Below are 22,215 nucleotides of genomic sequence, written 5' to 3'. Positions count from 1 at the left end.
ATAAGTACCAGAGGTGAGACTGGCAGCAACACTGCTTACTATACCTGTCTGGCACTTCCCCTTTTCCAGAGCCATTTTCAACTGTTAAAAAAATGCAGCCTCCTGCTAAATGTCATTTTTGGCATCCCCATTAAAATGATGCACATTTTTCTGAAAATAAAGCCAAAGAAAAGTACTTTTTTCTGGCCAAGTTAAAAGGTGTTGGCATCTTTTTTCTTTGAGAAGCTGTAGTATCTCTACCGTTTGAGGCAGGGACTTTACATGACCCTAGGAAAAAGCTTTATGTCAGAGAGATGCTTTTTACCACCTTCTGAAATGGAAAAGGCGTAATCCTGTGAAAACAAGAACAAGAGTAAGGAAATGGGAGAAGAGTACAGAAAAGTGAGGAAAATTGGGACCGAGAGGTATGTGGGGAAGATGATGGATAAGAATAGGCAAGGAAATTTGGCTGGGGAGTTGGGGAGAAAAGCAGGAGGGAGGGAGAGAGAGTAGGGAGGAAAGAGGGTGAGAGAGTCAGTCAATTTAGGCAAAAGCTACGGAGAAAAAAACGGGTGAAAAAGGAGAGTGAGATCCGGAACTATTTGGATGAGAACAGGGTGAGCTGAGACCCGTCCAACATGGAGCTGGTACAAGGGGAGACCAGCACTGGTTTGGCAGAGACGGGAGGACACAGAGCTAAGGAGGCCATAGCAGAGACCTGAGAGGTTGGATGGGAGACTGGCAACAACGTGGAGTCAAGTGAATGACAGGAAAGTAATATAAGTCCTTCTGGGCAAAAAGAGAAAATGTACAGATTGCTAAGATGGGAAGAGTGGTTGTGGAGGAAAATACATCCAGGGGAGCTCTAAGAGTGAGGAAGAGAGGCAAGAATAAGGCTTAGGAAAAGACAAGCAACACTGAAATAGAAAGAAACAGGTCTAGTCAAAAGCAAAAGGTCAGAAGAGACCATCTTTTGGCAGAACTATGCAGAAGAGTCAGTACCACTAAAGCATATTTCCCTCCAGAGACAAGTCCATGAAGGAGTGCAGGTACGCAGCCACAGTAAAATACACACTTTGGGGACAACTGGGCTAGACCGTATCTTTTGCTTTACCTCATTTCTCAGCTCGGCTGATACCAACAGCACAAAGCAGTAGAGTAATAAAACAGACTGATATTACAGGATAATTCTTTCAAAATATCAACACTGTGTGCCTGTTAAGGATGTGATACCAACGTACATGAGCTGTGGATTTTGTTCAGACTGTCTTCTTTATACACACCAACAGCTCGAGGGTCTGCCATAGGGAGTCCTTACTCCCTGTGGAAAACCAGACTGGCCTGCCCTGTAATCTCTCACACCCAGCGTCTGCCGGAGGCTGTGAGGAGTCAGCTACAGCTCTGCAGGGTGTTGACACCTCCCATCCTTGCACTGACTCCAGCATAGCTAGTGGTCTCCAGGTACAACCATGGGAGTGGAATAAACGACACTCAGCTTCTGCTGGACAAGACAGGGACAAACCTGTCAAACTGCATGACAGGCAAGATGGGTGACCAGATCATTTTGGTGCTTGTGACTGAAGGAGAAAAAACACCCACCTAATTAAACAAAGATGCAAAACCTGCAAGAATTACTCTGGCGTTCTTGTTCACTACAGCCCTCCCCAGGTTTCTGAAGGCTGGCAAGTGAAGCAGGGGTGTGGGGGGCTCCCTATGAACCCCACACCCAGGTGCTGTCCCTGCAGAAACCACGCTGCAAGGGAGGGAGACAGACAAGAAGGGAGGGATGCCTGCCCCAGTCTCACCCTAATGGGTCACACACACTGTATACCCAGATCTGAGTGGTCCAGGGTCCACTAGTCTCAGTGTACCCTTAATTATTTCCATGGTAACTAGTAGGTACACAACCCCTTATGCTGTATTCTCTTTGTGCATTTTAATTCATGGAACTGGTGTGCAGAGCCCAGGAAAAATGTCTGTGAGATTTATTTCTTTATTGAAAAAGCTGCAGAAGGGATGCTGCTGACGGCTGCTGCTAGAGTTATAGATGCATCAGGGTAAAATAATGCGCTGCAAACCTTTCCCATGACCCAGGACGGAAGTAGTTTTTAAAGCAACTCAGCAATACACTTAGATGTCAACAGCAGCCTCTTAGCTACTGGAAAAAAGTGTGCGTGGAAGACTTCACCGCTGCCTGATGCAGTCGTTCCAATACAGTCTAACCTCGTGTAATCGGCTAGAGCAGGTTCAAGGGAAGATCCAGGATGAGGGAGAAATAGGAAAGGCAAGAGAATAAGCAGCAGTTATCCAAAACTATAAAAGCTGATTTCCTGATATTTCACCTACCCCTGAACTGAGGGTTCTGTGACCAAATCACCCTTAAAGTCTCAGGCAACGTTTTTTTCAGTCCTCAGCTAGAGATGTCCGACTAATACAGATACCAAAACTTATGATACAAGAAGGTATCCAGCAAGAGTTTACTATATGCACCTTGAAAGAAGTGCAGGAGAATCATAGAATCATACAATCGTTTGGGTTGGAACGGACCTCAAAGACCATCTAGTTCCACTCCCCCTGCCGTGGGGAGGGACACCCTCCACTAGACCACGTTGCTCAAAGCCCCATCCAACCTGGCCTTGAACACTTCCAGGGAGGGGGCATCCACAGCTTCTCTGGGCAACCTGTGCCAGTGCCTCACCACCCTCATAGTAAAGAATTTTTTCCTAATATCTAATCTAAATCCACCCTCTTTCAGCTTAAAGCCATTACCCCTTGTCCTATCACTACATGCCCTCCTAAACAGTCCCTCTCCAGCTTTCCTGTAGGCCTCCTTTAGGTACTGGAAGGCTGAACTTGAGTCTCACCTCTTACTCCTGACACTGATCACTATTAGCCACACACTATTCATAGCGGTATCTGATTTATGGATTTTCAGAATAAATCAAATAGAATAAGCTTATAAAAGCTTTCTTCCAGAATTTCCCCATGTCCTGCAAAGTACTCTCCAACAATGTGTGATCTGGTTCACAGTTCTGGAGCCAAAGAAAGAGGTGAGGTTATTGTCTCGTATCTCTAGAGACCTTTCTGCAGCAATATCCCAGTGAATTCATGCCACTCCTTGCCTTGGGGCTGCACAGCTTACTTCTGAAACAAAAAAAACAATTTCAGAAGCTCTGATAATTTTAGGAGTGTTTTATTTTAACCAGGGATTGGATGATTTCCTGCAGATTCGGGAATATTGTTGCTCAGCTTCTACCACCTTTTGCTTCTTTTTCTTCTTCATTTGAAGGCTGATCTGCTACCTCAGACTGCTCCCTTGCCTACAGAGTCCCAATGCAATGGTAGTAGGTATGAAAGACTAAAGGTCTCCACGTTCTTCTGTAGCTATCTCCAATACTGACAGCATTTTAGAAGAAAATAAATACTGGAAAGAACTCTCTTCATCACAGAGGGATTAGTGGGCTGCAAATTATTCCTTTAAAAGTGAGATACAGCAAGATGCAACTAATAAAACGGCTAATGGCACAAGAGCCAAAGTGCTCTCTTCCCCATTGCCCATGCAAGGCACTGAGGGTGTGATATATTTAAGAATATTACCCAAACACAGTTCTGTCTACCTTCCTCCTAATGGCCCGGCACAGACCAGCGCTAAGCTGCCTGTGGAACAGAGCACAGCAGACGATCGCTGAACGCTATGATCTTAGCAGACGTGCCTTTAATCAGTCAGCGCAGTTCAGAGCCAGTTCAAAAAAGGCATCTCGCTAAGAAAATACCCTGCATCTCAGCCACAGAGAGCTTGCTTCAGGAAATCTGCAGACAAAGCTGAAAAATGTAGCAATTTAAAAGGAGCAAAATTGGACAGTAAGAGCATTTACCTTTTATCTGAAAATGATTCATGAGACACCCCTACAAAGTGTCAGACAACAGCAAAGCGGTTCATCTAGTATTGATAACGCAGCATTCCCAAGCCATCAATAGTCATTTGAGTACTCCTAAAGTAAATTTAGCTTCATCTTCATTATTTTCTATATTGAAAGACCAGGGACATATTCATGGATGTTTACGCAATGGTAAGAGAGCACAGTATTGTATGTTTTATTACACTACCAAAGCAGAATCTTGTTCAGACACTGCTAGTGTATAATTTCTGTCTCTCTAAAAGCTGGAAGGCAATCATTAGCATGTTGGATCTGGCAAGTTCATATTATCTATCTCATAATTATAGAAAGATGGAGAAGCCTTAAAAAAATACCCTCTAACTTCTCCATTTAACACACACCTAATCAAAATACTACCACCATTACCTAAATTAGCACATCTTTCCCATAAATCATTACTCAGAACACATTAACATTAGTTTAAAATGCATTAAATAATTATTAGAGCCCTACTGACTATATTTTATCTACCCTTCCAACTTCAAAGATAAAAAAGTACACGACAACCTGGATGCAGGAAAACATTTTGTTGACAGTGATGACAAGCTACGCTACATGGTAATTTGTTGGGCATTACTAGCCCAAATGAACACTACAATACAGCTCTAGTTTTTCAAAATATGTATACCATTAGTCAATGCTATTCATACTGTGGCAGCATCAACGCACTAAATACACACCAAAAGATAATCCCATTCTCCAGAGACTGCTGTAGAAAAGGACAGAAAGATGAGAGACAAGGGAGAGGGTGAGGGCATACATATGCATACGTATACAAAGTAAATGGGACAACTGGCCTGTGTCTCATTATCTCATTTATTCATGCTTCAGGTAAAAAGGAGACAAGGAGGTGCCAGGAAGATCGCAGAAGCTGGGACAAGATGGCTACAAAAGGAGCTGGAGAGAGAAATCAGAGCAAGGGAAGTGAGGCCAGGGAGGAGAGACCATGAATTAAGAGGTTTGGCCAAAAACAGTGATTTGGGTTAAAAGAAATACAAATGCAAGGCTAAAACTGTGGGGAGCAGAGGGGTGCAGGAAAGGTCTGTGAGCTTTGGTTGCTCCATCCTTGGGCAGGGGCTTCACACACCCCAGCATCTCACAGGCCCCCCGCAAGCCCCACATCATAGCCTGAACAACACCGACCGAAACTACAGGGCTCCTTATCTCTCTGGCGTATGCACCATTTTAATTACTCCAGTTGTCCTGGCCCTGGGCAAGCTGTCCCCATGGGGCTGGCTGCCCGGCTCCAGAGCTAGCGCGGATAAGCGGGGTGTCCCCAGGGAGCCCCCTTCAGCCCCTGGCTCTCACCCGGGCCCCCGCCTGAGCTGCAGCATCACTGACCCCCATCCCGACCCCCACTGGTTTGGTTTGGTTTTTTTTTTCCAAAGAAGCCTTAGGGTGAAGGTAAGGCTACGAAGGCTGCAGTAAAAGCACGTCGGCACACGCATCTTGCTTCCCACTAATTTCCAAAACTACAGCAACAAACAAATAGGTTCAATTACCAAGGTAGGCGCTAGCCCAATTGAAGGGGCTTGGTACATATGTTATAACAAGATGCTGGAGCTGCAGCCCGATCGCATTTACATGAAGAAATCATTTTATGCAAATCTCCTATCCAGGAGTGAAGCCCGTATAGGAGAGGAGAAGCAGCACTGTACGGAGATTCGTGATGCATGGCAGATGGGCAATTTAAGTTAAATCACACAGTTCAGTTATACAAGACATATAACCTAGGGAGAAAGTGTGTAGCTTCAAAGTCATAAATTATTTATAAATAATACAGCCTTCTCATGAAATACCCAAAAGGCCAAGCACCCATTTTCCCATTATTTTTCTCTGCTTTCACAAATCAGAGGGAAGCTGAAGATGAGTATCTTATCAAGAATGAGCTAGTTTTGGTGGAGGATGGACTTAGACGGTGGAGTGAGTTAAGGGCTTGCAGGCAGGATGGTAGGAACTGAAGGCAGCAGGGCTGCTGTGCCCACCCACCTGGGAGCAAAGCCACAGAAGTCAAGAGGAGGGAGCTGGAGGAGGAGAGAAACCGTCCTCCTGGAAGCTCACACCATCCCTGGATCATCACTCTCAGCCTGTTCAAAATCACTACTTGCTTTCCGTCAAATTTTTCAGTTTTTGAAGTGAAATCCAGTGCTCAGATTCACAAATCACAGCTGTGGCAGCCACGCGCGTGGCATGTTTTCTGCCAGCAGCGCTGCCTCCTCGGAGCACTGGCTATGGTCTGTACAACACACAGTGGCTCCTCCATATTCAATTCTCCAGCTTCTTTCAGCACGTCTGTTGTGATGCCTCAGCAGTCTCTCACCTTCTCATCTTCATACCCAACACAACACCTGCCCAAATTCCCCTGCAATGACCAATTCAACTAACTTCTCATTTTTCTGATGCCCTGCCTGGTGACCCTGCATGCCCACCTGTGTATTTACAGGTATCCACCTTTTGATAGCTATATACACACTTCATCATTTACTTTTATGTTGCAGAATCTTTGCTCTTCAAAGTCCTTTTCAGATCTTTATGCTCAGTTTGCATTCAATTAAACGCAGTCTGGCTGGGGTTTTCTGTTGCAATCATTAGGGGCAGATACTCACATGCTCGAGGATATCTTTGTAGTCTAACTCCTAACATTTGTGCTTTCAGCAGACCACTGTTTCTGCTTGCTTCTATACAGATGCAGATGCCTTATATGACTTTTACAATGTGTTTAAGCAGCCTCCCATGCCCAGCCTGAGGATATTAATTTTCTCCCTCCTGACTTTCTCCTGTGTTCAACTGGTCTGCTGTTATTCGAGTGTGGGAAAGGTACTTCAGGGTCTAAAAAGCCCTAAAAGTTAAAAAACAAATACATACACATGTAATTCAGACCTTTTCTGAAACTCTTTGAAGTCTTGGTATGTATTTTCTTTGTATTACAAATAGTAAGTTTGCCTAAATGCAACAGGAGTGTAATTCTTGAGTTCACTGCTCATGCCACATGGACAGTATAAGGCAAATAAAATACACAACAAGAAAAAAAAACACCCTGATTTATTTTCTTATTAGCTACAGACATTAGCATCACTGTCTCGTATCAATTAGCTGCAATAAAAAGATGGAAATACCAGAATATTTCTCAGTTTTAGGGGTGTCACATTTTTTACATGGGCAAAACTAAAAATAAACACGCTTCTTGTATAATAAAGAGCAAATGTAGCACCAAGTATCACTTTATCCATGCAGTCACCTCTCTGCACCAGGGCTTTGCATGTATAATCCCTCTGAGGCCACAACAGGGTATGAACATGCAAAGTACAAAGTGATAGGAAACCTACATTTTCAGTTATCATGGAAATCTTCTCAATAGCTATTGTTCACGTACGCTTTGGCCTGTCAACTTTTGCAACCTTTTGGTTAACAATATGAGCTTTGTTTCCAAACCTTCCTAAATATTTTAAAATGAATTAAAATGCCGTATCAACTCCAATCCTCCCAAGCATTTTTTCTTCCCTCACCACAGCCTTTGGGTACCAAAACCAAGGAACAAAATCTCTTTTTGGTAGGAAGGAATATTACTCTTGGTTAAACTTGGTCCTACCTAAGTCTATTCAAAACTTAAACAGTACCTAAGCTCTCGTGCATACCTTTGACTGGGGGGGGCCTGTATAAAGGCTTGGATTTCATCCTCTCCTAAAATGGGAACACCCCTTCTCCTTTGGGAAAATCAAACAATGTACATTAAGACTGCTCCTCTTTCACCTCCAAAAACTTTATCCCTGACCTGGAAAGCCTCCTACGGTCTCCAAGGATTGCACTAAAGCAATAATATTTACACTGAGAAGGCAGCACCAGTATATCTAAGTTCAGGCTCTTTGTGAATTTTAAAAATCACGAATAGGAAATAAATTTATATGAAAAATGCTTCAGTCTTTATTTTGCAAACAGAGAGTCAGGGGATAAAAACAAATTGGACATCATTAGTCAAAGGATAACTCTACTGTTGCTGCCCAATTGACAAAGATTAAAGCTATGCCTGTAATTAAAACAAAATTAGCTCGCAAGCCAAAATGAGAAGGCTAAGGTCACCGATAACAGCTCCACTGCTCCCTGGTGCATAAAAAGCAGCACATTTGGAGTGGGGTTTGTTTCCAGGCGGCTGTTAACTCACCATGAGGAGGAAACATGTAGCGGCACACCGTACCATTGTGATTTACAACAAAACCACTCTCTGTAGGCTTGAGTTGATGTTGATCCTGCCTTGAGTCTTGGATATGATACCACTTAAGGCCTACTACTATGACAGCTAAGCTCAGCACCTTGTCTGCTATTCCGTGGAGGCATATGGGACACAACGTTAGCTACAAATGAGTCGGAAATAGAGCTAGTAAGAACCAGGCTTTAAAGGAAAGGAAATATTTAGAAAAAGCAAGACGAGGCTTGCACAATAAGCGTTATTTGTCCAACATTTACAGGCTCAAGTCACTGCAAATAATGAGATTTTTCCTTATTTTTCTCATATGTGGTCAGAACAGAGATGAAATAACTGCCATTTTGCACACATCTTGCAGAAACAGGAGACAATGACAGGTACTGCATCCCGTCTGTACAATAAAAGATTTTCTGTTTTAAAAACAGGAGGTGAAAAAGTGGGAGAGAACTGAGAAGCAGACATAAGGTACCAAGAATAGGTAGCTACCCTTTTTTCAGTAAGAATGCATAATCTTTTTCAAATTTTTGAAGAACAAACTAGAGAACTGCTATTTCAGAACAGGCTCTCTTAAAAAACAGTCTGCAGAGAAGGTGGCACAGAGGTGGTCCTACCTCCCATCCAGCACAACTGCTTAAGAATGCAGTTGGTGACGTCATAGCATCATAGAACGGCTGATGTTGGAAAGGACCTCTGGAGGTCATCTGGTCCAGCACCCCTGCTCAAGCAGGGCCACCTAGACCCGGTTCCCCAGGACCACGCCCAGGCAGCTTTCAAATATCTCCAAGGATGGAAACTCCACAACCTCTCTGGGCAACCTGTGCCAGTGCTCGGTCACTCTCACAAAGTGTTTCAGATGTTCAGAGGCAACCTCCCGAGTTTCAGTGTGTGCCCATTGCCTCTGGTCCTGTCACTGGGCACCACTGGAAAGAGTCTGGCTATGTCTTCTTTGTACCCTCCCTTCAGATATTTACAGACATTGATAAGATTCTCCCTGAGTCTTCTCCAGGCTGAACAGTCCCAGCTCTCTCAGCCTCTCCTCATATGAGAGATCCTCCAGTCCCTTCATCATCTTAGCAGCCCTTCGTCGGACTCTCTCTGCATGTCCATGTCTCTCCTGCTGGCAATACTTTGTCTAGTGCAGCCCAGGACATCACTCGCCTTCTTTGCCATTAGGACACATTGCTGGCTCATGTTCAACTTGGTGTCCACCACGACCCTCAGGTCATTTTCTGCTAAGCTGCTTTCCAGCTGGTCACCCCCTGCACATACCGGTGCCTCGGTTGTTCCTCCCCAGGGGCAGGACTCTGCACTTCCCTGTGCTCCTGGTACCTACCGCTCACAAGTTCAAATTCTGGATGTGAGATAACTCCTAGCTGCTCTCCATAGCAGAGCTGAAGGTGACATCCCCTGGACGCAGTGCTGATCAGCTGGGGCTGGCCACAGATACAGATGCCCCACCACAAGCCAGACTCTGGTCAGGATACAAACAATCTGTGGTCCTCAATCCCATATTGGCTACATCCTTCTGCAAGCTCTACTTTACAACCTGCACTCTATCAGCATGCCCTAATTTAAAGCTCAAATTGCCAGACTATGCTTTTGGAAGTTAACCTTCTCTTGTATCAAACTGCCAGGGCTGAGGGACAAAAATCCACTAGAGGATCACGCAGGAGAGTAAGAAAAAGGCAAGGTTTAAGTTTGCAGCGCATGCCTTCAGCCACAACGCTCCTCTACTGCTAAACTGAAACACCAGTTGCAGGAAGCAAAAGCAGCACTGCGCTTCTCCCTGCTGCCGAAACCTTGCTCTTCAGCATACAACTCAATAGCACTGATTTTTTTGCATGAGATTGCTCCTATCTGCATAAAATCAGGCTGATACGGACACACACCACAGGTTACTGGAGTATTAATTAAACCAGGTAGCTAGGTGTTTAAAAGGTATAAAGCTCTGGTCATTTACCTACAGCAATCTTCACGCTTATTTTTTCTGAATTCAATCTAAGTGCCAGATGCTGATGAACTGCTGGGAGCATGATTTTTATTAAATGATGAACACTAACATTTCAGAGTTACACCTCAGAAAACTGATTACTATCCACTGACAGATAGCTTAAGCACAGAAATTCCTGAGGGGTTTTTTGTGAGTTTTGATTCCTCTAGCCTTTTCTCTTCAGAGCTGTTGCTTTTTTTAAGCATCAGTGTAAATAATTATACAGGCTAATACTTAATATAGAAAATACAACTGCTCTGTGGAGCAGGGCACACATCATGCCAGGTGGAACACAGGATCTGCAATGTCTTGGAAATTCTCCTTCCCAGGCAATCACAGCACTGTAATGTATAATTCCTGCCTAGCTCAGAAACCAAGGGAAAACAAGCTTTCTTGGTTATTGCATTTCCTGAAAAAAAAATATTATTTACTGCTGATTAAAACTGACAACTCATGCTAATTTTACCACTGTCCAACAACTAATATCTCAAGAAGTCCCTCAGCTGGGAAAAGCAAAGAAATGGCAAAAATCAAGCAAGGGTTTCCAGGTTCCCAGACTGCCAACCATGAGGTCCAAACCTCCAGGGCTTTGGTGTCCCAGGGTAGCTACAACCAGCTCCTCAGGCAACCTTGCTTCTGCATGGAGCCACATCCTGTGGTGCTGGATGACTCCAGCGCTTCCAGGCTCCACGGTCCACAGCTGGGGATGAAACCCCTAGGTTGCCTCCAGAAAAGCCCTAAGAGAAGACTCCTGGTGCTCCATGGTCTGGCACCTGCCCTGCCCTGCCAACATCTCTGCAGGTGCTGGAAACCAGGACATGGCCGGGCAGGTCCATCAAGGCCACCCCCACTGGAGTTTGGGAGTCCCATCACTTGTTTCAGAGACCAGGCTTCTCTTCCCAGGCCAGCTACGGGCGTCGATGTGCCTGTCGGGAACCAACCACCCCATGCTGTTTGTGCACGCTATGCCTGAGCGCTGAATAAATGTGAAACACATAAATGCTGAGTTATTGGCTATCTGCCTGCTTTGCTGAGTAAATAACTTAGCTAATTGCCTCATAACAATGACCTCCCATTTTGGTGGGAAATCAATCCTCTGCTTCTGGGCTAGTTTGCTTTCCCCAGTACTTCTCTAGGGCTGTTTTAACCAAACCTGTTGAGGAGGACGGTAACAGAGATCACCTGAAAACTGGCATCCATCAATTCATCGTGACTGGTCAGACCCCACAGCGTAAGGCACCCCCGTAACCAGGCACAGACACCACTTCTTTCCCTACCATTTGCCCAACTGATATCGCTAATCAATTCCTGGCATATGTGCTTTCCAGAAATGAGATGGACTTGTTGGGCAAAATTAAAGATGGAGTCACAGCTGAGTAAAGCCTCCACTCACACAAATTAAAATACACAATTGATACTGAAATGTAAATCAAGAGTATGAAATTAAATCTTCATGTAAAGAATGAAAAAAAAAGATTAATTCTTGCTTTCACTTCAGTCAATATAATTGACTGGAAGAACAATTTAAAAGATTTGACAGGCTGTCCACCAAGATACCCTGGAAAACTGAACTGTTGTACCATACCTCTACACAATTAGCATAAAAACATTTCCCAATGCATTGGCAAATTTCATATTCTAAATTGCCAGGAATACTTTTTTCCAAATTCAGCTACACTGGCAACACTAGAAAATGACTATATACATGCATCCCATTTGACTACCAAAGACATAGTTAAGAAAAGAGATAAAACAAACAGGAAAGAAACTCACATTAAAAAAATCAAACTGCATTAACAGATAATATTTAAAGTACAGATTCATTATAGGTGGCCTATAGGTAACTGTTTACCTCAGGTCCACATGCATAATGCCACATGCTGCTACATCCTCGAGTGATGAATTAATCCCCACAGAAAAGCTCTGTGACAAGTCACATCACAAGAGTCACGAAATGGAGGTCACTGTGCCAGCCAGCAAATGACACATTAAAAAGGGGGAAAAAGGGCAGAAAACGCTCTTTATACTTTCCACTTCACTATGAAACGTAAGGGATTTATTTCACTAATCCATGGCTGGCAGTGTCGGGGCTACTCAGAGCTGCAGAGACGGAGAGAAATACCCAATTTTCAAATCCCCTCCAGCTACATAAAGGTAAGAAGAGCGCTTCTGCCTCCACTGAGCCGATATCGCACTGCTGCCTCTATTAGGCCAATACCATTTTCTGAAAAGGCTAAATTAGAGGGAAGGCACACGTCACAAATGGCTTCCTCCTGTAACGAGGACAGCCAATTAAGATGGCCAAGACAGTGCCAAAACATACCTTTTTACGGTGTGCTCATTTGGAGTTTATTTTGCCTGCCCGAGGGCAACGTTATATCCCTACGTGAAGAGTGTGAGGGGGAGGAACTGCCCAAGTGACCTTGCCTATCCAAATATGAACTCATTCAGACTATTTAAGCATTAGGTCACAACTTACCCTTCTGGGGGAATAACAGTGTTCTTTTTTACGAAGTGTACTAAAAATGAGGCAATATTTGACAGTACTTCAAAGTGTGAGACAGAATACACATATGTAGTTTGGCCTTTTTGTATTTTCTTCTTTTTCCTTAGGCAAGCAAATCTGTAAAGCCTCTCATCTAATGTGTTAGATTAATAAATGATGAAGCTACAAACAAGAGAGCCCCAACCTTCCATGATGTGTGCTCAATTATTTTACATTTAGCAAGAGTAAAGGAAAATGAAATTAATTTAAACTGTGTAATTGCCAAACTAAATGACATAATCTTGCCTATTACAACAGATCAAAACAATAAATTTGCATTTACCAAATCGTTGTGTAATTTTTACTACTAATAACTTTTTGTGATGTATTAGCTTCCATGCCTGGAAAAGTACCTACCAAATGTTGCAGCAGAGGTCATGGAGATTACGCTTTTCTCCACAACTAGGCTCTGGATCAGAGCTACATTTAAACTAAGCTCTATGACAGCATTTCAACAGAAAGTGAAATTATATTTCGGAATGTGCTTAGTGAATATTCCTTACTAAAATAAGTCCAGAACTGCAGGTTTTCTTATCGTTTGCAGGCTCTAACAGTCTGAATGTTGGTCTATGCACTCTACTAGAAGGAAAAGTAGCTATTATTTATTAAAGGAAGAAACTTGTCCCGGCAACGCAATTTGTTAGGACATCACCCTCAACACCATCAGTAGAAAATTCTTTAGCAACTTCTTCAGTAATGTCTTTCTGCATCTCCCTTTGACTCCTGTCTCTTACACCAAGGTGCCTGGGTGGCAGCCTGAGTGGCAGCAGGTAAGAGAGCGGAGTGTAGGCACCAGTGCTCCTCGGCACCCCTCACTCCCAAATCTGCACCCCTCTTCCACTGCACATCTGACCCATTCATTAACTCTCCCCCACCATGATACAATCCCCAGAAGAGGACTTCAGGTCATCTTTCCCCGTGTACCTCTTCCACTTTGAAATCATCTTGCTTGGACGTGAGTAACAAGGACTACCAGCAGCACCCCAGGTAAGGTTTCTCTACAGCCTCGTACAGTGGCACTAGCCCTTTCATACATCTCTGGAAATAGCTTGCCTGAGGCAACCAAAGATCTTCCTTTGCCATTTTTTGTGGGCACACCCCGGTGGTAGCTCACAGCAATGAGGCAACAAGCATATCCAGGTCTTGTTGTCCTTCAGTCAATTCTGAACGATGAGTCTCTAATCCGTTTGGCTTCAGCTCCAAAATTCCCATTGATTGATAATGGATTTTCCACTGATGTAGAATCAGGCACTTCGACTACATCACTACAAATTAACAGAATAGAGCTCTGTTAATCTTTTATAAGTAAGCTTAATCTTTTGGTTTACAGAAGAAGAAGCAAAGGCCCCCTTTTCTCCAATATCAGGCAGAATGTGACTATTATTTCAGAATTTTTTTCTCATTTTATTTGATCAAAACCAGTATTTTTTTGGAAGACACAAATCCAGACAACACCACAGATGCACACTTCTGCCAGGCAAAAAAGGAAGAGTTTGAGCTACGAATCCTGAAGCTGAAAGCTGGGATCAGCACTCTGGGACTTGCAGTTACTCCATAGAAAGTGCTGTCATCTGGAAACAGCAGACTGACAAAGCCTTTATAGCATTCACCTTTCAATTAAACAAGAGTAACGTGCGAAACCTCACATTAAAATAGCTATAAGATTTGTTAGGGTTCCCTCCCAATGATGTGATTTCAACATTTCCTGTACATTAGCAATAGTTAGGGCTATTAAACTGCAAGCAAGTATTAGCACCTTTAAAGACTGTTACAGAACTTGGCTAATAACTCTAAAGCAATCAAGTCATCAGAAAGATGAACTGATCTTAAATTAAGACACTTTTTCCATTAAAATGAGATTTTTGTTAAATCAACTCAAATATACTTTATTAAGTCAGTGGGTAGCAGAACAGCTCTTTTTTGCAGGAAAGGGAACTTATCGCTACGATTCAATGTGTGGTAAATAGGAACTCAACCATGCAAACCCTTGCTCGAATGAGAAACCACTGCTCACAAAGACTTGTCCCATTGCAGTCAACAGTCTGAACAAGGATACTTAACCGCAGCAAAATCTTGAAAGATCAAGCCCAAATATCACAGTTGTAATTGATACTGCACATCAAACAGCCCTTAATTTGACGTCCTATCCTGCAGTGCACTAGATGCAAACATTTCATTGATTTAGTAATTCATCATAAACACTGCTTCTATGCTAGGATGGAAAGAAGTCTTAAATACAGCAGCTAAGTGGTTCCTCTAAAACACTGGAATGCCGCATATCTCTGTAGGACAATAAAATGTTTATCTTTTGTCATGCATTTCATTGCTGCTGTTTAGTTGGGTGACCTTTTGAAAGGAGCAGTGGAGGCTGACGTACACCTTCATTAAAGCAGTGCCTCGTTCTTCCCCCCGCCTGCGAGAACAATGAGCGCGGGAGGGAAGAGGTGAGCAATCCACGGAGTAATGAAGAGATTTTGTTTCAGAGGGTTATCAATTATTTATGAGTAAATCCCCAGATGAACACATCTGAAGCTGAACGTTTTTTTAATATGTTTCACTTCTGTACACATGGCACAACACAACTAGACACTAGCTAAATTGGATGTCTGACTATTCAAGGTGTCGAATAGTGAGTTGAATCTGGACTTTAGTAAATCACTGTTGTGTTTTTTAAAGTGCAACAATCTGCTAGACTTAAAGCTCCTTCTCAGAATTCCTCCAACACTCACAAAAATTATTCTTTATAGTATTTCCCACTCAAGACCTCAGCAAAGCAGCAGCTCATACTGAAGAATTTCTGTAATTATGCTGACACAGTTGTCTAAATAGTCTAATATTCAAACTCTTACACACATATGGCCCAGCTTTGAATGGAATTTTATTCCACAATGGAATGAAATGGACCTGAACTTTTCCTATTAAAAAAAGACCATAATTTGGTCTCCAAAACAGGATTTATCCTTTTCAAAACAAAGCACTTGTCTTTAAAGTAAAATTGTTTTATAACTGTGCTTTTTGAAGAGAAGATCCAAAGACTGTTTCTGTGATATGGGAAATACAAACATTACACATTGGTCTTCTTCACGAAGCAAGGACAGTGAAACCAAATGGTTGTATTTGCTAGGCACGCTTTTGCTTTCCATGAGAAGTCATTAATCTATTTACAAATGCTGTCGTTGAAAAAAGTCATCCTGCAAGTCTCAAAAATGAAACCAAATACACTGTCACACAGTGAACGTCCAGATCTGCAGAACTGTTCTTTGAGCTCCTTTTTCCTACAGCTTCCAACCAACAAGACGGTGCCAAAGTCAACACCACCGCCGCAGTCGTACTTCAATGATTGTGTCTACAGCAGCTGTCACGATGGCCCCGAGGCCACCTTTAACACTAAATTCAAGTACTCTGTGAACCCAGGAACCAGGCTGGGACACCACCAGGACATGCCCTGCAGAGCAAGCCCCCTAGACACTTTAGTGTCCGGCCAAGCAGTGACACGCCATGCGCAGGCTGCCCCAGAGGTGCCGTCCCGCATTTGGAGGGGCTCTCTCAGTGCAGCCTGAGCTCAGCAATGGGGTGCTGAGCCGGGCTGCGGCCAAGGGGGAGCAGACAGCAGCCTCTGCAGGTCCCCCTGCCTCTCGAAGCTTCATCTGCAAGCTGCCTTCCAAAGGGATGAGTTCAGGGAGAAGCTGATCAAATAAGGTGTTTTAAACCACACGTGGAACAAGTGCTTTCTGCCTTTTTTGCAGAACAACTGCAGGAGAAGAGAAGAGCCAGGTCTCTGGTGCACTCTCTGCCCCCTCACATTTAGGCTGGCACGCACCCCAGCACCTCCACAACTCTGGGAGCAAGCTCCACTCCCATTCTAGCCTGGCTAGACTAAACTGCTCCAGTACCAAAAAAAAAAAAGCCACTTAGAAATCCATTTTAGATTTGTTTGCATTACTTTGGAGGGTTTGTTATGTATTTGGATGAAAGGAGCCCATTAAGTACATCTATATTTACTTCATTACAGTGTGGCTCTTGAAGTTAGATGAAAAGATTTACTCTGGCCAAGTTTGTTTATTCATCAACATCAGCTAAGATATGTTTTCAAAGGCTCATCCTCATTGCATTTACATGAAAGCACACTTTTTTTTTCAAGGGTTGTATCACATTCTGAGAGCTGGAAAAGGACAAAAGAAACTTTTGCGAGAATTACAAAATCAAAGATCAGCACAGGAACACTTCCTACCATTTCCAGTTATCTGGGGGAGGGGGAACCCACCCCTTCCCACCTGGAGTCATTCTTTCTCACCCTGCAGACGCATCAACAGCCACAAACTGTAAGTGGATGGTCAACCACCATGCCCCTAGCCTAGATAATGGCGACCGCACACTGCTTAGCCAGGGACACCAGAAGTAAAGAGTTAACACCACCTGAAGCACAAGAGTTTAAGCAAATGTAGTCTCCCAAGTTTCTAATTTTTTCATCTGCACTTTGACAAAAACAATTAATTTTTTTTCACAGTGGCATTGAAGAAGAGCTCTTCATAACTGCCAGCAAAGCATTACGTAGAAATACAGCCCACCCCCAACCAACTCCACTGTACAGGAACCCAAAGATGACTTGGTACTTGCACGCCTTTAATATCAAAATTTTATCCCCAAGTTATGTAAATATTTAAATGACATTTATGGACAGTATCTTCCCTCGTGAGTTTACACTTTCCCACGGAAGACTTCCAGAGTGATTAACAATGCTGATCTTTATCCTTCACACTGACTATTCATTCATCCTTTCTAAAACGAATACTGCTTACATACGACCCAAGAGGGCTGTAACAAGGCAGTATTTATCTGCCCTAATAATCTACCGCCTCTGCTTTAATTAAAACTTGGTTATATCACATCCACGAAGCAAAAGAACACCTCCCGCCACTCATCATTTTCACCTGACAGCTGCGCTTGAGGCACCTTTGCAGGAGCAACCTTTGGAGGTCCCACCACCCTCAGCTTGTCCTCCCCAGCCCAGGTAACTCCAGACACAGGGTTATAAAAAACTGCTTCACCACGGAAGAAAAGCAGAGTGAAACTGCAGAGGGTTTGCAGTGTGGGACCTCCAGTGAGTCACCAAGCACCTGCGGGTGGGTATTTACCCGGTCAACAAGCAGGGCAGCGCGGCCGCACGGCGGCACACATGGGGTTCGGGAGGTGAGGGGCCAGGAGGAAGGTGAGCCAGACGCGGCACATGCACCCGTGAGAGACCTATGGAGAAGCTGTGGCATGGCATGGCAGTTCAGAGCTTGAGGGACACCAGGATGGAGATGGGGGAACAGCAACGAAGAACATTTCAGCTCCCTTCAGGCTTCAGCTTCCTCATCTGTGCAGCAGGATTTTACAGGGCCTCCAAGAGCCCACAGGAATGCACATTGATTTCAAAGTCTAGAGTTTATTACTAGCAGTATTACACAAATAAGTGTGCACTGCTTGCCCTTTCCATGTTTTCATCAATGTAAGCAGTACCTGATGATACAAACATTTAGAAACACACCATTTTTCCAAGGAAGAAGCCATCCTGAACTTCTTCCCTCATCAGAACAAGTTTTTTGGCACTGTTATACACAAGACCTGCACCTGACAGCATCCTTGGGATGCAGGGATGGGCACCGAGCGGGCAGGGCAGCCTGCCCGCAAGCTAGAGGCTGTACAAGCAGGGCCTCATCCAGCACATCTTCCCTGCTGGCTCCACACGGGGCTCGGGCCAGCAGCTGCCCTTCATTCAGCAGACACTCAAACTTGGGAGGGGGCTCTCTCGGCCCCAGTTTGGCAGTGAGGGCGAGTCTCAGCATGCGCTGCCCCTTCACCCCGCCTGGGTTCCCTCCTGGCCGCAGCACGGCTACCAGGCTGCAACACGTCTGCCCTCCCGCTGCGGCTCTGGGGCTGAGCTACCCCAGCACCCCATGCCCGAAATCTGCTCTGTTCGCAACCCTGGAAGCAGAGGCATCACTATAGGAGCCTAGGTAATGTTATTTGAATGATTTATTGTTTCAATTAAGTGTTAAACAATGTTTTCAAGCCTTCTTGGTCTATTAATCTTATTCTTACGTTATATTTTGCAGTTACAAATGATATGGTGTTGGAACTACTTTGAAAAAGCCCCTCCGTTCTCCATCCCCATCCTTACTGGAAGGAAAAAGACTGTGTCCTGTTCCAGCCATTGAACTCTACAGCACTTTACCATCAGCATCAATGAGCTGATAAACAGATTTAACTCCTTTGTGTGTCAATGAAGACCGCACAGCCCCAGGAGTGTTCCTTAACTAAATGCCACTGCACAGCCAGTAAGGAAAACTCGACTGCATTTCTTGTGGATTCCTCAGAACAGCGCTTCTTAAAATATAAATTAGCTCTAGATTATTGAGCATTTCTTATTTAGGACTTGAAATCCAGTTGCTACTTTCTGATCAATGTAACTTTAATGGTAGGATAAATTTAGAGCTTAAGTTATCTAGTAGCAGTCATTTGTATACAATACATGATCTAAAGCCATATTCATGTTCAAATGCCTGGCGATGAGGCTTATAAGGAGCATGGTGCCTTAAAATGCAATGGATTACCTGTTTCTTTTCCTCATTAAAAGACATTTCATAAAAGAAACTGAACAAAAGCTAGGTGAGCTTGCTGAGTGTCATACCCCACAACCTTTACTCATACGAGCAATGTGTTGCCTTCAGATCAGCTCCTCATTCAAAAGTTGCAGATCCCCATTGCTGACCTGAATATTGATTTTATGTTAATAAAATCCTGTGTTGAAATACTGCTTAAAGATAAAATTGCTTTTGCACTTCAGGCCTGCAAGGTGCTGTGCATACTGTACTATTTTTTGTCAATGAGGGCAGAAGACATTTATCCCTTACAGGACATGCTCCGCAGGCTGCAGAATTTCGCCGTTGTTAAATAAACTAATACCTGAATTAATCACTTTTCCAGTAAAGGAAGGCACTTTTGCTATATTGAAGCTGCACACCTCACATACAGGTATATTTATCAGGGCAGAATTTTTAAAGATGTAAAATAGAAACCCTGGAATTTGAAATTTCTACTTCTGTATTATCTAAGAAACAAATACAATAACAAAGTACCTCCATTTACTTTCTGGGTATCTGTAGCAGTGCTTGCTTCTGCAAATTCTCTTAACAGACACTGCTCTGATCATCATTTAACTGCAACGCAGACAGACTTCAAGAGGACTAAGGAGGATTTGCTTCTGGTTTCACATAGCCCACTTGTTTTTTTGAAGTTTAATCTAATAAAATAAGAACTCTGGATAAAAGTTAATGGAGCATGGCTGCTAGGAAGGGGAAAAATATTTTCTGCCAAAATTTTATCTTTGCTCTTTCTCTCACTCTTTTTTCTGCATTTGTTGCTTAATGGCTCAGTATTATTTCAAAGGCCATTCCTTTTACAAATGTAATCAACTCCAGTATTCAGCACCACAGATGATATATTACTCTCCTTAAAACCAAATCTCTGAGGGACAGATTAGAAAGAAAGGTTAAAGAGCTCTATCATTCAAAGCATTATAGTTCAGACACCTATAAATCACTACGTTTGTTTATTTAGATAATTGGGTCCATTAGCGTATGTAACATTCCAACTACACAACTTTCTGGTGTGACCCTCTGCCAGTTTTTTTCTTTCCTCTCTCAGAAGCTCTAAGGGAAATAAACGCTCCAAGCAGCACACACGGCAAATGATGTGTTAGGACTAATTTGTGCTTGCAGCTCTCTTCGCAACGCTTTGAAAAGCAGCCCCTGCTCTCCCCTGGTGATCCCTTCCTCTTAAAGAGTTTCCAAGACCAAGAGCAGATGCCACTGCGAAACAAACTGGAGTCTGTCACCATGTAATAGGATTTGAATGAAAATATAGTTAAGGCGCTGACGCGCAGCAGCCGGAGCCGGGAGGCGCGGAGAACCCCGCCGCCGTGGGACGCCAGCGCGCTGCGCCCGGGAAGCCGCACAATAACCCCGGCCGGGGGCCGGATCCTGTCCGCTTCGGACCCTGCCCTGCACCTGTGACCTCTCCTGGCCAAATTATCCCTCCAAATAACCAGATGGACGCCCCGGGCGCAGCGCGGACCGCGGCCGGACAGGGGCAGCGCTGCGGTCCGCGCCGCGCCGAGCCCCCGCAGCCCTACGGCGGCCCCGCCACCCGCCTCCCGCAGCCGCGCAGCGACCCGCGCCCGCAGCGACAGCACACCGCCCCCCAAAAAACACAGACACTGACACTGGCAACTTCGCGCACCGCCCGCAACTCACCGGGAGGCGCCGGCCCCGCAGAGAAGCGCGCCCGGGGATGCCGCCTCCCGCGGAGCGCTGCCCGCGGAGCGCAGCCCGCAGGGGCCGGGCAGCGGCGCGGCGAGGGGAGGGGAGGGAGGAGCAGCAGCAAGTTGCGGCGCGTCTCTCTCCCCTCCCTCCCCCCCACCTCCTCCTCCTCCCTCTCTCTCTCCTTCCCTCCCCCTCCTCCGCCCGGCAGGAGGGTCGGGGGGAGGCGGCGGAGAGGGACGGAGCGCGGCCGCGGAGCACGACGCGGGCGGGCGCGCGGCAGTGCGCATGTCCCCGCGCCCGGCGGCGAGAGGCGACCGATGCAGCGGCGGCGCCGCGGGCGGGCAGCGCAGTCCCGCCGCCCCCTGCGCCCCCCCCGCGCACCGCAGCGCGCCTTTGCGGAGGCTGCGTGGGGCACGGCTGCCGCCGCATCACCTTGATCCGCGGAGGCGGGGGGGGGGGGGGACACGACACGGATACGGACATGCCAGCCGCCGCCGGGCTGCCCGCCTTGCAGCGCGGCCCCGGGGCCGGGGGGGGGGCCGTATTTTGCCGCCCCCAGCAGCGGGGAGCGCAAGCGGAGGGCTGGGGCCGGCAGCCGGGGCTGCAGCGGCTTGTTGGGGCCGCCGCCCCCGGCTGCCGCACATAGGCGCCCCGGCTCCAGGCTGCTCGGCTGGAGGGTGCTCCGCTGGCCAGCCTGGAAAAGGAGGAAAAAAGGATGAATCCAGGCGTCCTATCCCCCCCCCCCATAAGTGAGCGTGACTAATAAAGACAGGTATTATGACAAAAGGGACGTCCGCATAGTTATTGGTGGCTTTTTAATGTTGCACCAAGGTCTTTAAGTGGAAGAAATAACTATATTTTACACGATTTAGGGAAGTGCGAGAACTTGGAGTGAAAAGCAATGTACAAGCAAAGGCAGGAAAAGCTGCAAAGGTAAAATGTGTGCATAACAGATCTCGGGGGATTTTTTAGGGAAATTGCACAATTACTGTAAGTTTCCACCCAGATGTAAGGACTGACCTAACACCCAGTGAGTTTCTTACTTCCTGAGAACAAGTTCAAACCCCATATTCTATTCTGCAGTAACACTGATGTCACATATGTGGCTGGCTCAAGGTTTGAGCCTGAATCTGCATTTGGTGTTTACCATGCAAGGCTTTACCTATGCAGGAAAGCATTGGGGGTTGGTTGGTTTGTTTGTTTAATAATCCAAATACAGCAGTACCGTTCACATTTTCAGCTTCACCTAATCTTTG

At 45.2% G+C, this 22,215-nt stretch overlaps 1 protein-coding gene across 3 annotated transcripts in view; it reads right to left on the bottom strand.

Moving 5' to 3' along the window:
• PAG1 (phosphoprotein membrane anchor with glycosphingolipid microdomains 1) overlaps positions 1–21,192 on the bottom strand; it is a 116,814-nt gene extending 95,622 nt beyond the window's left edge. For all 3 annotated transcript variants that reach the window (XM_054816013.1, XM_054816007.1, XM_054816008.1), the window contains exon 1: positions 20,951–21,192. The gene's annotated coding sequence lies outside the window, so the exon portion shown is untranslated. The remainder of the gene's footprint in view (positions 1–20,950) is intronic.
• Positions 21,193–22,215: the final 1,023 nt, after the last annotated feature.

This window comes from Grus americana, chromosome 2, assembly GCF_028858705.1.
Source record: "Grus americana isolate bGruAme1 chromosome 2, bGruAme1.mat, whole genome shotgun sequence".
Lineage (NCBI taxonomy): Eukaryota > Metazoa > Chordata > Aves > Gruiformes > Gruidae > Grus > Grus americana.
This window is presented reverse-complemented; position numbering and strand designations above follow the sequence as displayed.